At 40.6% G+C, this 15,005-nt stretch overlaps 1 protein-coding gene across 1 annotated transcript in view; it reads right to left on the reverse strand.

Annotated features, from left to right (window-relative positions):
- The window catches only part of SORCS2 (sortilin related VPS10 domain containing receptor 2), a 513,810-nt gene that overhangs the window by 205,978 nt on the left and 292,827 nt on the right, over window positions 1–15,005 (reverse strand). The window lies entirely within an intron of this gene.

Here is a 15,005-nt window from a genome sequence, read left to right on the forward strand (position 1 = left end):
TATATATATATATAATATAGATCAGCCATATAATTATGAACACTGACAGGTGAAGTGAATAACAACGATTATCTCGTTACCGTGGCACCGGGAAATGGGTGGGATATGTTAGGCAGCAAGTGAACATTTATTTAATCCCTAAGGTTGATGTGCTGGAAGCAGAAAAAGTGGGCGTGCATAAGGATATGAGCGATTTGGACAAGGGCCAAATTGTGAAGGCTAGACAACTGGGTAGAGCAACTCTTGTGGAATGTTACTGGTCTGCAGTAGTCAGGACCTACCAAAAGCGGTCCAAGGAAGAAAAACTGGTGAACCGGCGATGGGGTCATGGGGTGGGCCAAGGCTCATTGATACACGTGGGGAGTGAAGGCTGCTTTGCGGTTTGTTGCGTATGGGGGCTACATAGCCCCAGAGTGTCATGCTGACCCCTGCCCACTGCCAAAAGTGCTTACAATTGGCATGTGAGCATCAGAACTGTTTTACAGAGCAATGGAAGAAGGTGGCCAGGTCTGATGAATCATAATTTATTTTACATCAGGTCAATGTGTCTACTTCGTCCTTATCTGCTTACTTGCAAGATATGTGTGGGTTTGGCCAGTGAATGACCATACCATTCAACCTTTGCCCCAAGGACAACAAATGACCATTGCAGAAGAATCCAATTAATAGTGTTTACGCCCTTTGTGGCAAAATTTGAAATATTTAGCATTATATACACACCATTACCTCACCCACAAGCAGTAGGGGCCAAAATTAAGGGTAACTGCACCAACGTTTTAAGTATAATAACAGATTGCATTCCTTACAACTCCCTGGAGTCTAGTGGAAACTCGCTTGTCTGTCATTGCAGCTCCCATTTTACTTTGTGTTCCTTTAATCATGGTATTTCTCTTTAGAACTTGATGCTACCCATTTATGCACCTAACTTTACAAATTAATATTTGGACATTACTGTACTCTTGCAAGATGGAAAATGTCATCAATGTGTCCACAGACTCTATCTACAAAGTGTGAATTTTGATGTAATATCTCAGGGCGATGAAGTATGCAAATGCATGAGTGTAGCCTTTGAACCTGTAACTTTTATTAATATTTATAGGTATCTTTTGTTCATTTGACATTTGTCATGCACCTAAAAATAACAGCAGAATTCCCTTGTTATCTACTTGTCTCCTTGATTGGCTGCCAATCAAGATTTCATTCTTCTGGTTTAAGGCAAAAAGGAGGAAATTTAGCCACAGCCACTAAGGATGTACAGTTCAGAAATGGTCAGTGTGTTTGTGAACACTGTCTGGAATCTATCTCTGAGAATCTTTAAGTCATGGATTCTTTCAACTATATTTACCAGCAGTTATATACAAGCAATCTCAAGCCCTGCAATGCTAGAAGACAGTAAATCCCTTTCACGTGAAGTGACAAAATTCTGCTATATTTGTATAAACTATTTCCCTGAACTTGTTTTTTCAATAGATGGTTTTCATTTCCCATCTTCAATCACAAGAAAAATACCCATACAATACAAGAGACTGATTGTTTTCCTACTTTATACTTATGTGGATTTAGGGTAATTCTTCTATATTCTAGCTTTTTAACATTTTTCCTTTGTAGCCTACATAGTTTGTGTGTTACATATCTTGACTAAAAAGAACCTTATTCGCACTCAATAAAACTGATGCTCTAAAGGGGTCACTGTGTACTGAAACTTTTTTATCATGACTTCACATTTGTGCTGCCCTTCTTCCAATCATCTGATCTTCCAAGCTAGACACCCAGAACTATTTTGTGTTTATGTCTACTTCAAGATGATTAGGTAGCACATTTATAAAAAGAAGATAATTTGACCTAATTTTCTGTCATTCATCCTTTTTGTTTTTGAATGCACAAGCTCCCATTGGTGAACACATTGGAACTGATTTAATAAATAGGCAAATAGGCTGTTCACTTCACGAGGGGACTTTCCCTTAGCTGAGAAAATGTGGTAAAAATTCAGTTTGCAAAGAATACCCAATCACATGCAAAGAAAAAAGACTGTATTGGCGCTTGCACTTGATTGATAATGGAAGCCAGCAGAGCTTCATCTCATTCACTAAGCTAATGGAACGTTCTCTTGGAAAATGAACAGCGTCTTTGCCTTTCGTAAATCAACCAAAATAGGAGAATGTTAGCAGATTTAAATGAAGATTTTACTAATTAGGATTTCATCACCTTATGAATACAACCCTTGAAGTCAGAAGAGGCCATGTAGTACCTGTGCCGACTTCCACCACTGACTAATATGAAATCCTGCAAATGAGCAGTGACTACACACAGTTTCTATTGTTTTTTTCAGTCTTGAGACATAGGAATCCAACAAACAGTAAATATTTTTACATGGAAAAGAAAATAGGGTTACAGAAATGTAACTAGGGATTGTGTTATGTGCCAATTTAAGATGCAAATGATGCTTTGTAATGCTTTTAAAAAAAAAATGATTTAGGGCTTACAGAACCATCATAACCATCATTTATTGGAAGTTGGAAGTATGTTGAATCAACATACCAACCAGCTTCTAAACCTTTCATGGTATGATCACACCACTGACGTTCATAGCTTCTACCTTGCCAGACAGATCTTTCATTAAGTGTTCCAAGCTCCACCCTCACTTCTGGTGCCTCAGTTATGTTTTTTCTTACTACTATTATTAAAGAATAATTTTATCCTCTACATTTTGCAAAAAAAATCAGATAAAACCAAAATACAGCCTTCTATAAGTGTAGTAGCCTTGTAGTGAGGCCAGCACTACTAAACCATAATTTTGTAACGAGATCGCATTCTCGGGTCCTCCCTGGGCTGCAGCGGCGTCATAGACAGCTGCGCCGTCACACGGTGCGCTCCACGATGGTACACGGCGGCCGTGTGACGCGCAGGAGAGCCCCGCCTCCATAAATTCCGGCTCCATAAATAGTGACCGGCCGCTACACAAGGCGTTCCACTATTGCCGTGAACGCCTGTGTTCGGTCCGCTCACTCGGGACAGCAGTAGGCTCATCAGGGTCACAGGGAATCTACCTCCAGTCCCATCTTCCAGGAAATCTACCTGAGTGCTGTGCAAGTCTATTGGGAGACCGCAAGTATCCTTGTGTCAGGCAGTTCAATGCTGTATCTCTTGCAATTGGACGTACCTGGTGCTATACATATTACTGGAGTTACTTCCATATCACTTGCTGTATGTTATGTTATTGGAAGTGCACAGTGCTATACATGTTACTGGAGTTATTGCTATTCACTCTTGCTGTGCTATTGGTGGTACATGGTGCTAGATGTATGCAGGAGCTGTTGCTATACACTTGCTGTATGATGGGCAATTGGGAGTGCATGGTGCTATAAGGAGTACTGGAGCTTCACTGTTGTTCACACCATTGAATGTGGCCATAGAGTTTCATTGGAGGATTGTGTTCCTGCTCTTACGTACCACCAGTTTCTATACGAACCCACACCCTCATCATGTTGCGCACTCACTACTAGGGTGGATTATGATGTAATAACCATTCTAAGTAGCATCTTATAAATAAGTCGGCAGATGATTTCGTGGATCCAAACTCTCCCTTGAGACTGAGAGTGAAACCTGGAACCCAAACAGATATGCCGCAACAGGACTAGATAGATTATGTACTAGAACTGCATATGTGTCAATCTCCACAGTTGTGATCCTCAAATAATACGTCAGGTGCTTTACACATTTATCATTATTTTGTTCACTTTTATGGTCCCATACATTTTAAACTTTTTTTAGATAGGGTCAATTTTAGGAGCCTCTGTGCTAGAAGGTATCAACCTGTGAACAATCCCAATGTCTACAGCATGTAGTCTTCAAGGGTTCATTATATTTTTAGAAGGTGCTTAAAAATGGTCCTTATAGCCAGCGGGATACTTTAGATTCTGGGATTCACGTCTTTGGCAGACCGTTAGGCATGTATTCAGCAGCCCACCTTTCTGACACCCTTATATTTTTAGATCCCAGAACATTTGATTATTTTCTTCAGTTTATAGTCACACTGTGAACCTCTCTCTTCATACTGGAAGAAGAAAGACTGCATTATCTAAGATGTGTTATAAAAAGATCTTAAGCCTTTTGAGAAGAAAAGGATAAAGTAATGTGTGATATCTAAAGGGATTTTACAATAGTTTCCCCTGGAGAAATGCTTATTGTAAATGCAGAAAAGATCAAACAACCCTACAGATTTCCAACCATTATCCATTGCAGAGTACAAAAAGACATGACCTTAAAACACAATAGTTATATGGTACTGCCAGAAAAGGTTACTAACCCTAAAACACAAACAAACTTACATAAACAACTGTCATTAAAACACACTCAAAGAAAAATAAATATTTGAACTCATCATAATCTTGGATATTTTGCCATTTGCACTGTAGCTGAGATTATTTTGTTTTGCTTGTGTAAGGCTAGAGCTGGATGCTGAAATGGGAGCCCAGGGCCCAGCAACAAACATCATGTTCCTTTATAAAATCAAGGGGATGCTCAGTAGGTCAAATATGTTCATATTAGCAAAAGAACTTGAAAGGTTTATAGGAAAATAAAGGTAAAAAACACCAATCTTTATTTATCCAATGCAAAAACCTCCCGTACACCCCAACGGCATTTGTAATGTAGACAACACTGTCTTTAAACAAAGATAGACACCATAAATCCCTGTGAAACTCACCTCATTGGCAACTATATAGAGTATGCTGCTTCTGGGATATACCCTGAAAAGTATATAGATAGCACATCAATACATCTAAAGTCCCAAGAGGGGAAAATATACAGTATACAAATCAATGCTGCTCCAATCTCTAGATATCAAGGGGTCTATTCACAAAGCAGCCGAAGGATCTAGCCGTAGCTTCGGCCGATCCTTCGGCTAGCTTTGGCCCCAGGCCCCTTTCAGTTCAGTACAACCGAAGGGCTGCTGTACGGGCTATTCACTATAGCCCGTACAGCTCCCGGACTTGGCCGAGCGCATATGCCTCGGCTCGGCTGAGCCGCTCTGAAAGCCCAAGCTGGCCGAGCGGCCGGCCCTTGGCCGGCTGACAGCCTGCTTCTACACGGCTCCGTGTCAGAAAAAAGAAAAAAAAAGAAAAAGCAGTGTTTCTCTCCTTGGCGGCCGGGAGCTGGAGACTCCCGGAGCGCCTGGGAGAGTTTTTTTTCTTGTTTTTGACGGCAGCAGAACCGCCGGCCAGTTGGGCAGAGCTAGCTGTCACTGCTAGCTCCGCACAATCATTTTCTATTTATTTTTTTCTACTTTTTAAACTATTTTTCTGTTCTGCTCTGTACCACAGAGGGACCGAGCCGAATGCTGCTAAGCGGCATTCGGCTATTCACTCACTGCTGTTCGGCATCTATAAGAATAGACGAACAGCAGCGAGTAGCCTGCCGGAGGTTCGGCTTAGCCGATCCAGATGTTGGATCACCTGAGTCAAACTCCTTCGGCACTTCGGGCCGGCCGAACATGCTCAGCACACCAATGTACGGTTGAAGCCACCCGATGTATGGCTGATTTCAGCCAATATACGTCTGAAATCAGCCATACCAGCCTGAAGTGAATAGCCGAACAGCGTTCGGCTCACTTCGCTTTAGGTCGGTCATTCACTCGGCTGCCTATGGCAGCTTAGTGAATAGACCCTCAAGTGTGTCATTCCAAAAATCCACTCTTGCTATAAGAATCAATGTAACAGTCGAATTCTCATGGAATAATCCAATTCATCCAGTGCAAAAGGCATGTTGTCTATTTTACAAATGCTGTAGGGGGGGTTTGTATAGGAGGGTTCTACTGAATTTTACATTAGATTAATAAAGATAGTTATTTTATCTTATTGTCCTTGTTTATATATACTTAATTTTGGTTCATGATAAGAGATCTACCACCCAAGAGGAAAACACATTCCCAATTAACTTTACTTGCTCTATATGCTGTCCCAAGCTCTTCCCATAACCCCTCCATTGTCAATTACGTATTCGCTTGGATCGATTCCCAAAGCCTAGGGGAAGCACATGTGGACATAAGCAGTCATGTAGGCTTATTTAGAGGCTCTATTATCTCTGTACAATTTTACTTGTTGCCTGGAGTTTTCATTTGAATACTGACAAGATTTTGGATCAGTGACATCTCTCTCAGAGAAGCTGATTGCTTTCGGCATTACTGTCTAGAAACTGGCAATAGTAGAGTAGTGAACTGAAGAAGGGATCTAAGGAATCCCAAGAACTTGAATCTTTAATAACAAGTTTTAAGAGGTACTAAATGCAGGAGTTACTGTAGATTTTAAAAATGCATTTAAATAAATTAACTATTAATAAAAAATATATCTTATTTGTGTATCACTCAACTGTAGATCCTCAAATCATCTCTTAATTGGTGCTGACTCAGGACTGCCAGCTGGACTCACCTCTGAATATCTTCTGCCTTCCTTTTGGATGCTCCCCACCAACCCTCTTCTTTGCTCTACTTTCCCTCGTTGCGTTCAATCTTTATAGGGCAATGGCAATGTGTAAGTTATTGCTGCTTGATTCTTGAGGACTAAGCATGGTGGCCTGTAAATGGTTATCAGTAGCTCTGTTTCGTAACAAAGGTTAAAGTAACACTAAACTGTGGAGTTAAATCATAAAAATACATTCAAGTACCTTAATTATTTACAGAAATGTATCTTATTTGTGTATCACTCGGCTGTAGATCCTCAAATCATCTCTGAATTGGTGCTGACACTGTCCTTCCTTCTGGAGGGTGGATACTTTGGTTCCCCATGGTCCCTGTGTGTGTGGTAAAGTAGCCACCACTCCAAGCTCGCTCCTGTCATGGACTACAATCTTATTACAAATTAGTAAACTAAACATGCAATTGTCGTCCATCACGTGAGTGAGTTTGGTGCGGTGGCTACTTTACAACACACACAGGGACCGTGGACAACAAAAGTAGCCCCCCTCCAGAAGGAAGGACAATGTCAGCACCAATTCAGAGATGATTTGAGGATCTACAGCCGAGTAATACACAAATAAGCTACATGTTTTTAATAGTTAAGGTACTAGAATGCATTGTTAAGATTTTACTCCTAAGTGTCACTTAAAGGCAATTAAGGGTATCAGTTAAATGGCAAACTTTCTGTTTGAGAACTGTAAATTAAAAGTTGCTCATATTCATTAGAAGCAAATTTCTTTCTCTTGAGTAGAGGAGTAGGAGAGTTAAGACAACCACTGTACTTTGCCATTAGTGGGGATCAGCAGTGTCAGCAGTGTGTGAAGAAGGTATACATAATGGTAGTTGAACAGAAATGTAACATAAATTATTTATTCTAGATGCCTAACAGAAAACATCATCTGATTACCACATAGAAATGGCTGAAAGTTCTTTATTTAATATAGGTAACTGCACATAGTTGCTCTGAGCACTTTATTCTAAAATAAAGAACATGAGATGTTAGAAAAAGAGCAAATTTTCATAAGCAAAACTTTCCTTTAAAACAAACTAAAAAGCCTAGCCAGATTCACATTGATGTTTTCCGATATTTTACTTTTTACTGTATCTCATAGACTAATTATCAGAAGAATGACTCAGTAGAAGAGTTAATCTTAGAAAGGACTTAAATCGAAATATTGATCTATTCTAATTTGGCGTTGTCAATTACCACTGCCTAATGCGCCTTCCTGTGGGTTATAAAAAATGAAGCATTAACGTCTAGTGTCAGTGGTTGCCATGGTAACCACACAAACAGCACAGTCTGGGATATCCATCATTTTTTTCACCCCTAAGGCAGCTAATAATTCAAAAAAATTAATGAATAAACCATTTGATATTTGGGAAAATGCCAATCCTTGAATTGGCAAAACGTGCAAGGTTACATGAAGTGTAAAACAGGGCAGTAAAAATCAGCAAGTTTCAGTTCACATTTTAATATTTTAAATTGGCATTTGAAATCGGCAAAATTATTGTTTATATAGGGAAGGGAATGCTGCTGCCATATTCTGGAATGCACTTGAATTCGTGCTGGATAGCAAATGGAACATTTGTTCATTTCCACCTCTGAGTCATTACTTGACATATACAGGCAGATTTTTTTAATGGCTGCCTGTCTATAGCGATGGTCATATTGAAATATATGGATTCCAGTCTCCCCACTGCTCAGGGGACCATTTAAATGTTCATAAGTGTCATCCACTTGTGCTTATATGGTCTTAGAATGATGACATCATTTTAAATTGGCAAAATTATTATTTATAAAGGGAATAGAATGCTGCTGCAATATTCTGGAATGCACTCAAATTCGTTTTGGCTGGATGGCAGATGGAACATTTGCTCATTTCCACCTCTGAGTCATTACTTGACACATGCAGGCAGATTCTTTATGGCTGCCTGTCTATAGCAATGGTCATATTAAAATATATGGGTTCTAGTCTCCCCATTGCTGAACGGACCATTGAAATGTTCATAAGGGCCATCCACTTGTGCTTATATGTTCATAGAATGGTGACATTTTACATCCAATCTACATGCAGTATTATCTTGGCGGATAACTGTCATATGGGAAGAGTGGGGCAAACAATACATTTGACAATTCTTGATAGGAAAATTCTAAAAGTTGCAGATATTCTACATGTATATGGTGACCTTAAGGGAAAACTATCGATAGAAAAACAGACTAAAATAATATAGCTGATTGATAGGAGGGACCATATGGCAGACACTAGTTATAAATTTAACTAGGGTTCTCAACGGATCACAAGTGTAGTGATGTCACCACACTTGTAGTCCATTGATTACTTCCTCCAGTCCCATAACCAAAGGTCTGTATAGATCTGGGGCTGAAGGAACAGTCCGCCGGAGTCTGTGCATTGCACCCGTGCTTCCACTGATCATGGTAGTAAAGCTCGTCAAGCTCCAATGCAAAACAATTAATTATGCACATTTTTTATTTTACCAATGTGTCTGCATTTATTTTATTTAAAAATAAATAAATAAAGGGCTATGCCTTTAAATTAACTAGATCTTTTCATTAGATAAATAACCAATAAACAATACACAGCAAAGCAGATTACCTATCATCAAAATATTTTCAAAACATTGTGTACTGGTAATTGGAAATTCTTAATTTGCTCTGGCTTGAAGCACACCAGCCAGATTCACTGTAAGTTCTACAAGTAAGTCATACAAATATATTCATACATCCCTAGTTACAGAGAATGCCACCATCCAGAATTACTCAAACAAGTAGCCGCAAAATGGTAAACTCTGGCTTTAAAGTTACTGCTCTTGTCTTGCAGCAGTAGGGTCCTGCTTCTGTTCCCACTAAGAACACTATCTTCATGGAGATTGTATGTTCTCCTTGTATTATAGAACATACCCATAGGTTAATTGGCTTCCATCAAAAACAAGCCCTACGGTGTAGGACTGCAGTTGGTACATTAGACCGTGAACTCCTTTGGGAAAGTGGTAATGAAGAGAAGGACTCAATATACTGCGTAAAGTACTGAAAATGTGTCAAAGTTCTATAAATCAGCTAATTAAATCTCTTATATGGCTGTCAGCCAAGTTGGACGTTCTTCTCTTCTTTTAAACAATAAATTATTTTACATTGGCCACTATTTTATCTTCTTCTAGACCTGGAACACAGAGCACAGAGCAGATATCGACAATGCCTGTAAGAATTTTGTTCTACAATGTGAAAATGATGTGCCGCGTTTTCTCTTCTGAACAGGCTGAGAGACAAAAGTTCAGAGACAAAGTGGTGTTAATTGCTTCCAGCAATCCGAATACGATTTTCTTCTGTCGGCAAAAGTATAGAATTACTCACAGTAATGTCACCGGGACTTTGATTCAGGATATGCAAGTCCACCGACCTCTCTCAGAAATCAGCATTTTTGTGTCACCCAGAAAGAGGAAGAATGATCCATTTAACAAGTAATCAGCCATAGAAAAGAGAGGTAGGCATTTCTGTCTTGGATGGTATCCAGGGGCAGAAGAAGCAATGTGCTTTTTCAGAGCTTTAAAAAATCCTCTTCTTCTCAATCAGAGTTGTTTCTTCATAGAAATACAGAAAATGAGCAATCAGTGCAAGATGAAAAGGCATCTTTTTTAAACCAGTTACAATCAGTTTATTGAGCAATAAAGAGAAAAATATGGTAAATGGTGATTTTGCCTGTGTTTTATTTTTAGGCTCAGGAGTGCAATACGGAGTTCAGTTGTCTAATAATGTTTACAGTTGTACGTGAAACAGCTATTCTGAGTTAGTACACAGATTAAATACTTCCAGGTAGGAGTGCTCAGTTTGTTTTTGTTTATAATGTTTCAACAAAAGCCTCTGCATTTTGAAAAGGTGGAGATTATGTGATTTACCATCCTGTTTCTGCCCTCCCGGGGTTACAGCGGTTGCAACTGGGACCTGGCTCTGGTGCTCCACCAATGTCCTGAAATCATTAGTCTGTATTGTTTTAGAAAAACTGCTCCATCAGCTTCTTTCCAGCTTCTGAAGCTGGAGAGTGACACAAGAATGTGGAAGTGATGTAATATACAACACTTCCGCATTCTTGCAGAGGAGATCTCCCTCTGATCTCCCTCTGATCCCCTGTGACACAGGCGCCATGCTGATCCCGGACTCATACCGGGCACAGCGGAGCCCGGGATCAGCGGGACAACGGCGGGGGGGACCGCGGAGGGGGCACCGATCGTTACCCCATACAAGCGATCCGCCGGCTCTACAGCCGGCGGATCGCTTGTATGTTAACAGGCATCGCTGTCTGTTTTTAAATATGTGTGTCTGAGCGGACGTCAAAAGACGCCCGCTCAGATCTAAAGAGCTCCCGACCGGCCGTTTTTTACTACGTCTGGCCCGGAGGTAGTTAAAAATGACAGCTGCCTCCTAACTTTTGCATTTTTCTCTAGTCTAGTCTTGGAAAGCTGGAAAAGTATCTGTACTTGTACTTGTGCCGAATACGGTACTTGGTATCTGAACATCCATACCACTAGGTGCCTAGATGTCATGCTAACCCTATTGCTTTAACATTAACTGGCTCCAAAAAAGTCTAGTTTACCTTCAAATGAACATTGCATCTTTAGCACTGTTTTGCTTCAATTAATTCCCCCACCCCACTGATTGCAGCCCACTTGGTTAAATACTTAACTTCCTCCCCATCCATATTATGAAGATGAGCCATCCCCCGCTGAATAGCTAGAGCCAGCCATGCGTATTGCCCACCCTTAGGAATTATGGGGCCATGGTGCACATGCACAGTAAGAAGATGACTCCTGGGGTCTATGCTCTGTTACAAAAGCTGTGCTCCTATAGACATGGCACAGTAAAAAGTAGAGGGGGTTTGATCTTTTACAAAGGCTGTGGTCCAATGAACATTGTCACATAATGAAGATTGTTGGAACCAAGAGGAAAATACCAGCTTCCTGGCTTTTATAATGTGTGTCAGAAGTCTATATCTGCATGCTTGTTTTGAGTCTGTGGATGTATGAAAGAGGACCAGCCACTCAAGAGATGGTGCCATAGACGTTTATGGTGATAGTTGCCCAGGTGTAGTTAGGATAAAGAAGATTTTATACCAAGGCTCTAAAGCAGGGGTCTCAAACCTCCGGCCCTCCAGCTGTGGTGGAATTACAAATTCCATGAGGCATTGCAAGATTCCCACAGCCACAGACATGACTCCCGAAGAAAGATGCATCATGGGATTTGTAGTTTCACCACAGCTGGAGGGCCGGAGGTTTGAGGCCCCTGCTCTAAAGGTTCCTGCAGGATGCATCTGGGGCAGTGAGTTACTATAGGTCATGGGGGAGGGTAAGGAACATTATAACTGTTCTTTTTCTTAGAGTACCAGTTTCCTTTAAATCTGAACCAAGGGCAGATATAAACAACACAACGTAAAGAAGCTCTGTATTCATTCATACATCATTCAATTTATTTTCCTAAATGCAAGTAGATGCCTAAATTTGGATTGAAGTCAGCCCCTTGCAATCTCCTGCACATCAGAGCTCAGGCTGGAAGAGAGAGTAGTGCCACAAGGCACCAATCAGTCATGCAACAGTGCCTATTTGCTAACAAGTAACATGCTAACAGAAGGAGAGGGACAGAGAGATGAGCTCATCAGTGTGCTGCTTTACCTTTTACTGTCCACTCATAGACTGGGGGAGGGTCAGTGCCTTTAAGAGCCTTTTTACCCAGGTATCTCATCAGGTCCGCCTGTCAGTTTTTCAGGTGGATCTGATCAGAAACACAGTGTTAGTCTATGGGGAGTTGGTTCTAAGCGGTGTGTGTCTGTTTATGTCTGATTGCCCCTGATTCTGTCTACGTCTGGAAAAACTAAATGGAACAGAGTTGCGTTTTGGCAGACCTGATCATGGCGGATGGGGGGCATTCTGATGTAAACAGACACATCTGTTTACATCACACTTCCCATAGGCCAGCATGGGTCCAGTAATTTCAGTTTTTTTCCTCCATCACTATGGAGGAAAAAACTGGACGGACATAGATGTCACCGTTGTGACATCCATTTCAAACTGCTCCGATCGGAACTGAAGGTGCATATGGGAAAGGTGCCAAAGTGTTACTGAACTTCAACAGTATAAAATCAGATTTCAGGCCCCGCAAGACAGGCCTGTGCTGTGTGCCAGAAATGTAAAAATCTAAGGACTGGACGAACAGAAATACAATTCCTTTGGCAGGTCATACAGCTTCCATATAGTATTTCATCTGTGTACTTAGCTGGTTGCCTGAAGTGATTCCCCCAAAAAGACACCAAGCCTTCTTACTTTCTAAATTCGATTCTGCATTTCAATATAGAGAAAAAAGTGTACAAATTTCAGATGCGGCAGGCTCCATCCTTTACAGAGAACCATCTAAAACGTTTTCCAGATTGTTCTTTACGTTCAGCTGCTTTGTAAAATTCTTCTGTAACCTTTATAAAATTGCAATCTCCAGAATAAACAGACTAATAGACCCAGCCATCTATGCAGCACATATTTTAGGAGCCGAGAAGAGCCGCGACCGCAGCATAAATAACTGCTCTAACTAAGTTAACTGTAATAGACAATTTTCTTGAGGGACAGAATCATGCCGCCAGTGCGTTTAAGAAAATATCTTCGAATCACAGCAAATAACACCAAATTACGTGTAAGAGGAATAGACAATGTTTCCACGGGGTTTGTGTCTTCTTCAATAAGCTAATTACATGCAAGTAACGTCCCTAAGTGAACTCACTAATGCAAGATACATCAGAGCTCTCCAGTGCTACAAACAAGGGATGGTCATTAAAAACTGCAGCAAATCTTCTAGCACCAGTAGGGGATGTACAGCTTACCAAACTTATTGAAATAGACAAATTTATCCAAATATTGAAAATATGCAAAAATATATTATATACAGTGCAGAGCTTACTTTCTTATGTCTGCTTTAATAAACATTTTCCGTATTGGTAATATTAACGCGTAGACCTAAATATGCGCCAGCTTAGTTTTCACGCTCAGCTCTATCTTTTTAGTCTCTACAACACAACTGCTCTTCATGTATGTTGTAAAACAAAAGCATTACAAACTCTGTTGTTTTATTAAACTGATTAGATTACACCTGTAATTCAGGTATGAGATAGTTATTTTAGGATTTAGTTTCCTACTGTCTACAGGGCTCAAGTAGGCAATGGTGGTGAAGTTTACTATAGACATCAAAGAATGAGCAAGACGGAGGTATGAACCAACTGACTCACAAAGGTGGCAAAGCAGTCTGTCCAGCAGTCTGTCTGTCCACCTGTCTATCTATCTACTGTCTGTCTATCTATCTATCTATCTATCTATCTATCTATCTATCTATCTATCTATCTATCTATCTATCTATCGTAATTAACTATTTATCTATCACTGTAAAAGGAGGCGCTAATATTTCTACGTGTCATTTTATCTGCACATTGGCTACTTTGTTGTTCGAACTACTACAAAATTCAATAAAGATATACTGTTGAAAAAAAAAAAAGAAGGCACTAGCAGGGCCTGGTATTACCATTATTGTCCAGAAAAGGCCCATCCGTGTACTTTTTGAACCCTGGTTTCACTAAAGGCTTGATGCTCCTAACTTTGGCACTAATTATTTCTCCTGGCGCTAAACCCTGCCCACCCAATGCCTTCTGTCCACTAAAAACTCCCTACTTGGCCATTGTGCTGCTCTCACTGGACACAAGGTTGTGGCTTTGTAGGACTTAGTTCCAGAGACAGGGTCATACCAGGAACATTAGGTTCCCCAAAAAGCTTTTGTAGTTTACATAGTTAGTAATAAGTGTCCTGTCACCTTTAATTAAAGCTGAACTTTGGCAATTGCACACAAAAATCCTTGCAGTGTCCTTCTCTGCACTGCAAGGGCTAATTGCTTGCCAAGTCTTGGGGTAGATGTAAGGTGTAATACTTAATCCATTGTCCTGGCAGGCTCCAGTGTTCTCCATTACTTTCCAATGCTTCGGGTTGTGGGCTGGCCCTTGCTACAATGCAGGGCTCATGTATTAAGTGCTGCTCCAGGTCGGTCTACTTGGATTCGCTGACACACAGCAGTTTTGCAACCTGCTACAAAAACTACCTATAAGGAAATACAGCACTCATGTATCAATTGAAGGTTGGTGTGTCATTTTTGATTTAGCAATTGGCATACAGCATATGTCTCAAAATGTCAAATGCGTTTCTTGCATGATTGTGCATAATCACAGGGTAATTGGCACTGCATGTACTTAGTGACATCAGTGTGTGACCGCAGACTGAAGCGTCTTAGAGATGAGGCTTGGGGCGACTGGTGGCACAGATAGAGGAAGCCTGCTGGAGTGAGGAGTAAGATAAGTATTACAATTTATCTCTCTACCCTTGGATCTAACAAGCACGTAACCCTTATAGTATGTGTGGGGGGGCTCTGCAAGGGTCATTTTTTTTCCTGCCTGGAGTGGGCAAAAAAGCTAAACTCCAGGCAGATATACCATACACCAATGTAATCAGTTATGTATTCATG

Source organism: Nanorana parkeri, unplaced genomic scaffold (genome assembly GCF_000935625.1).
Source record: "Nanorana parkeri isolate BGI_ZX_2015 unplaced genomic scaffold, ASM93562v1 scaffold180, whole genome shotgun sequence".
Taxonomy (NCBI): Eukaryota; Metazoa; Chordata; class Amphibia; order Anura; family Dicroglossidae; genus Nanorana; species Nanorana parkeri.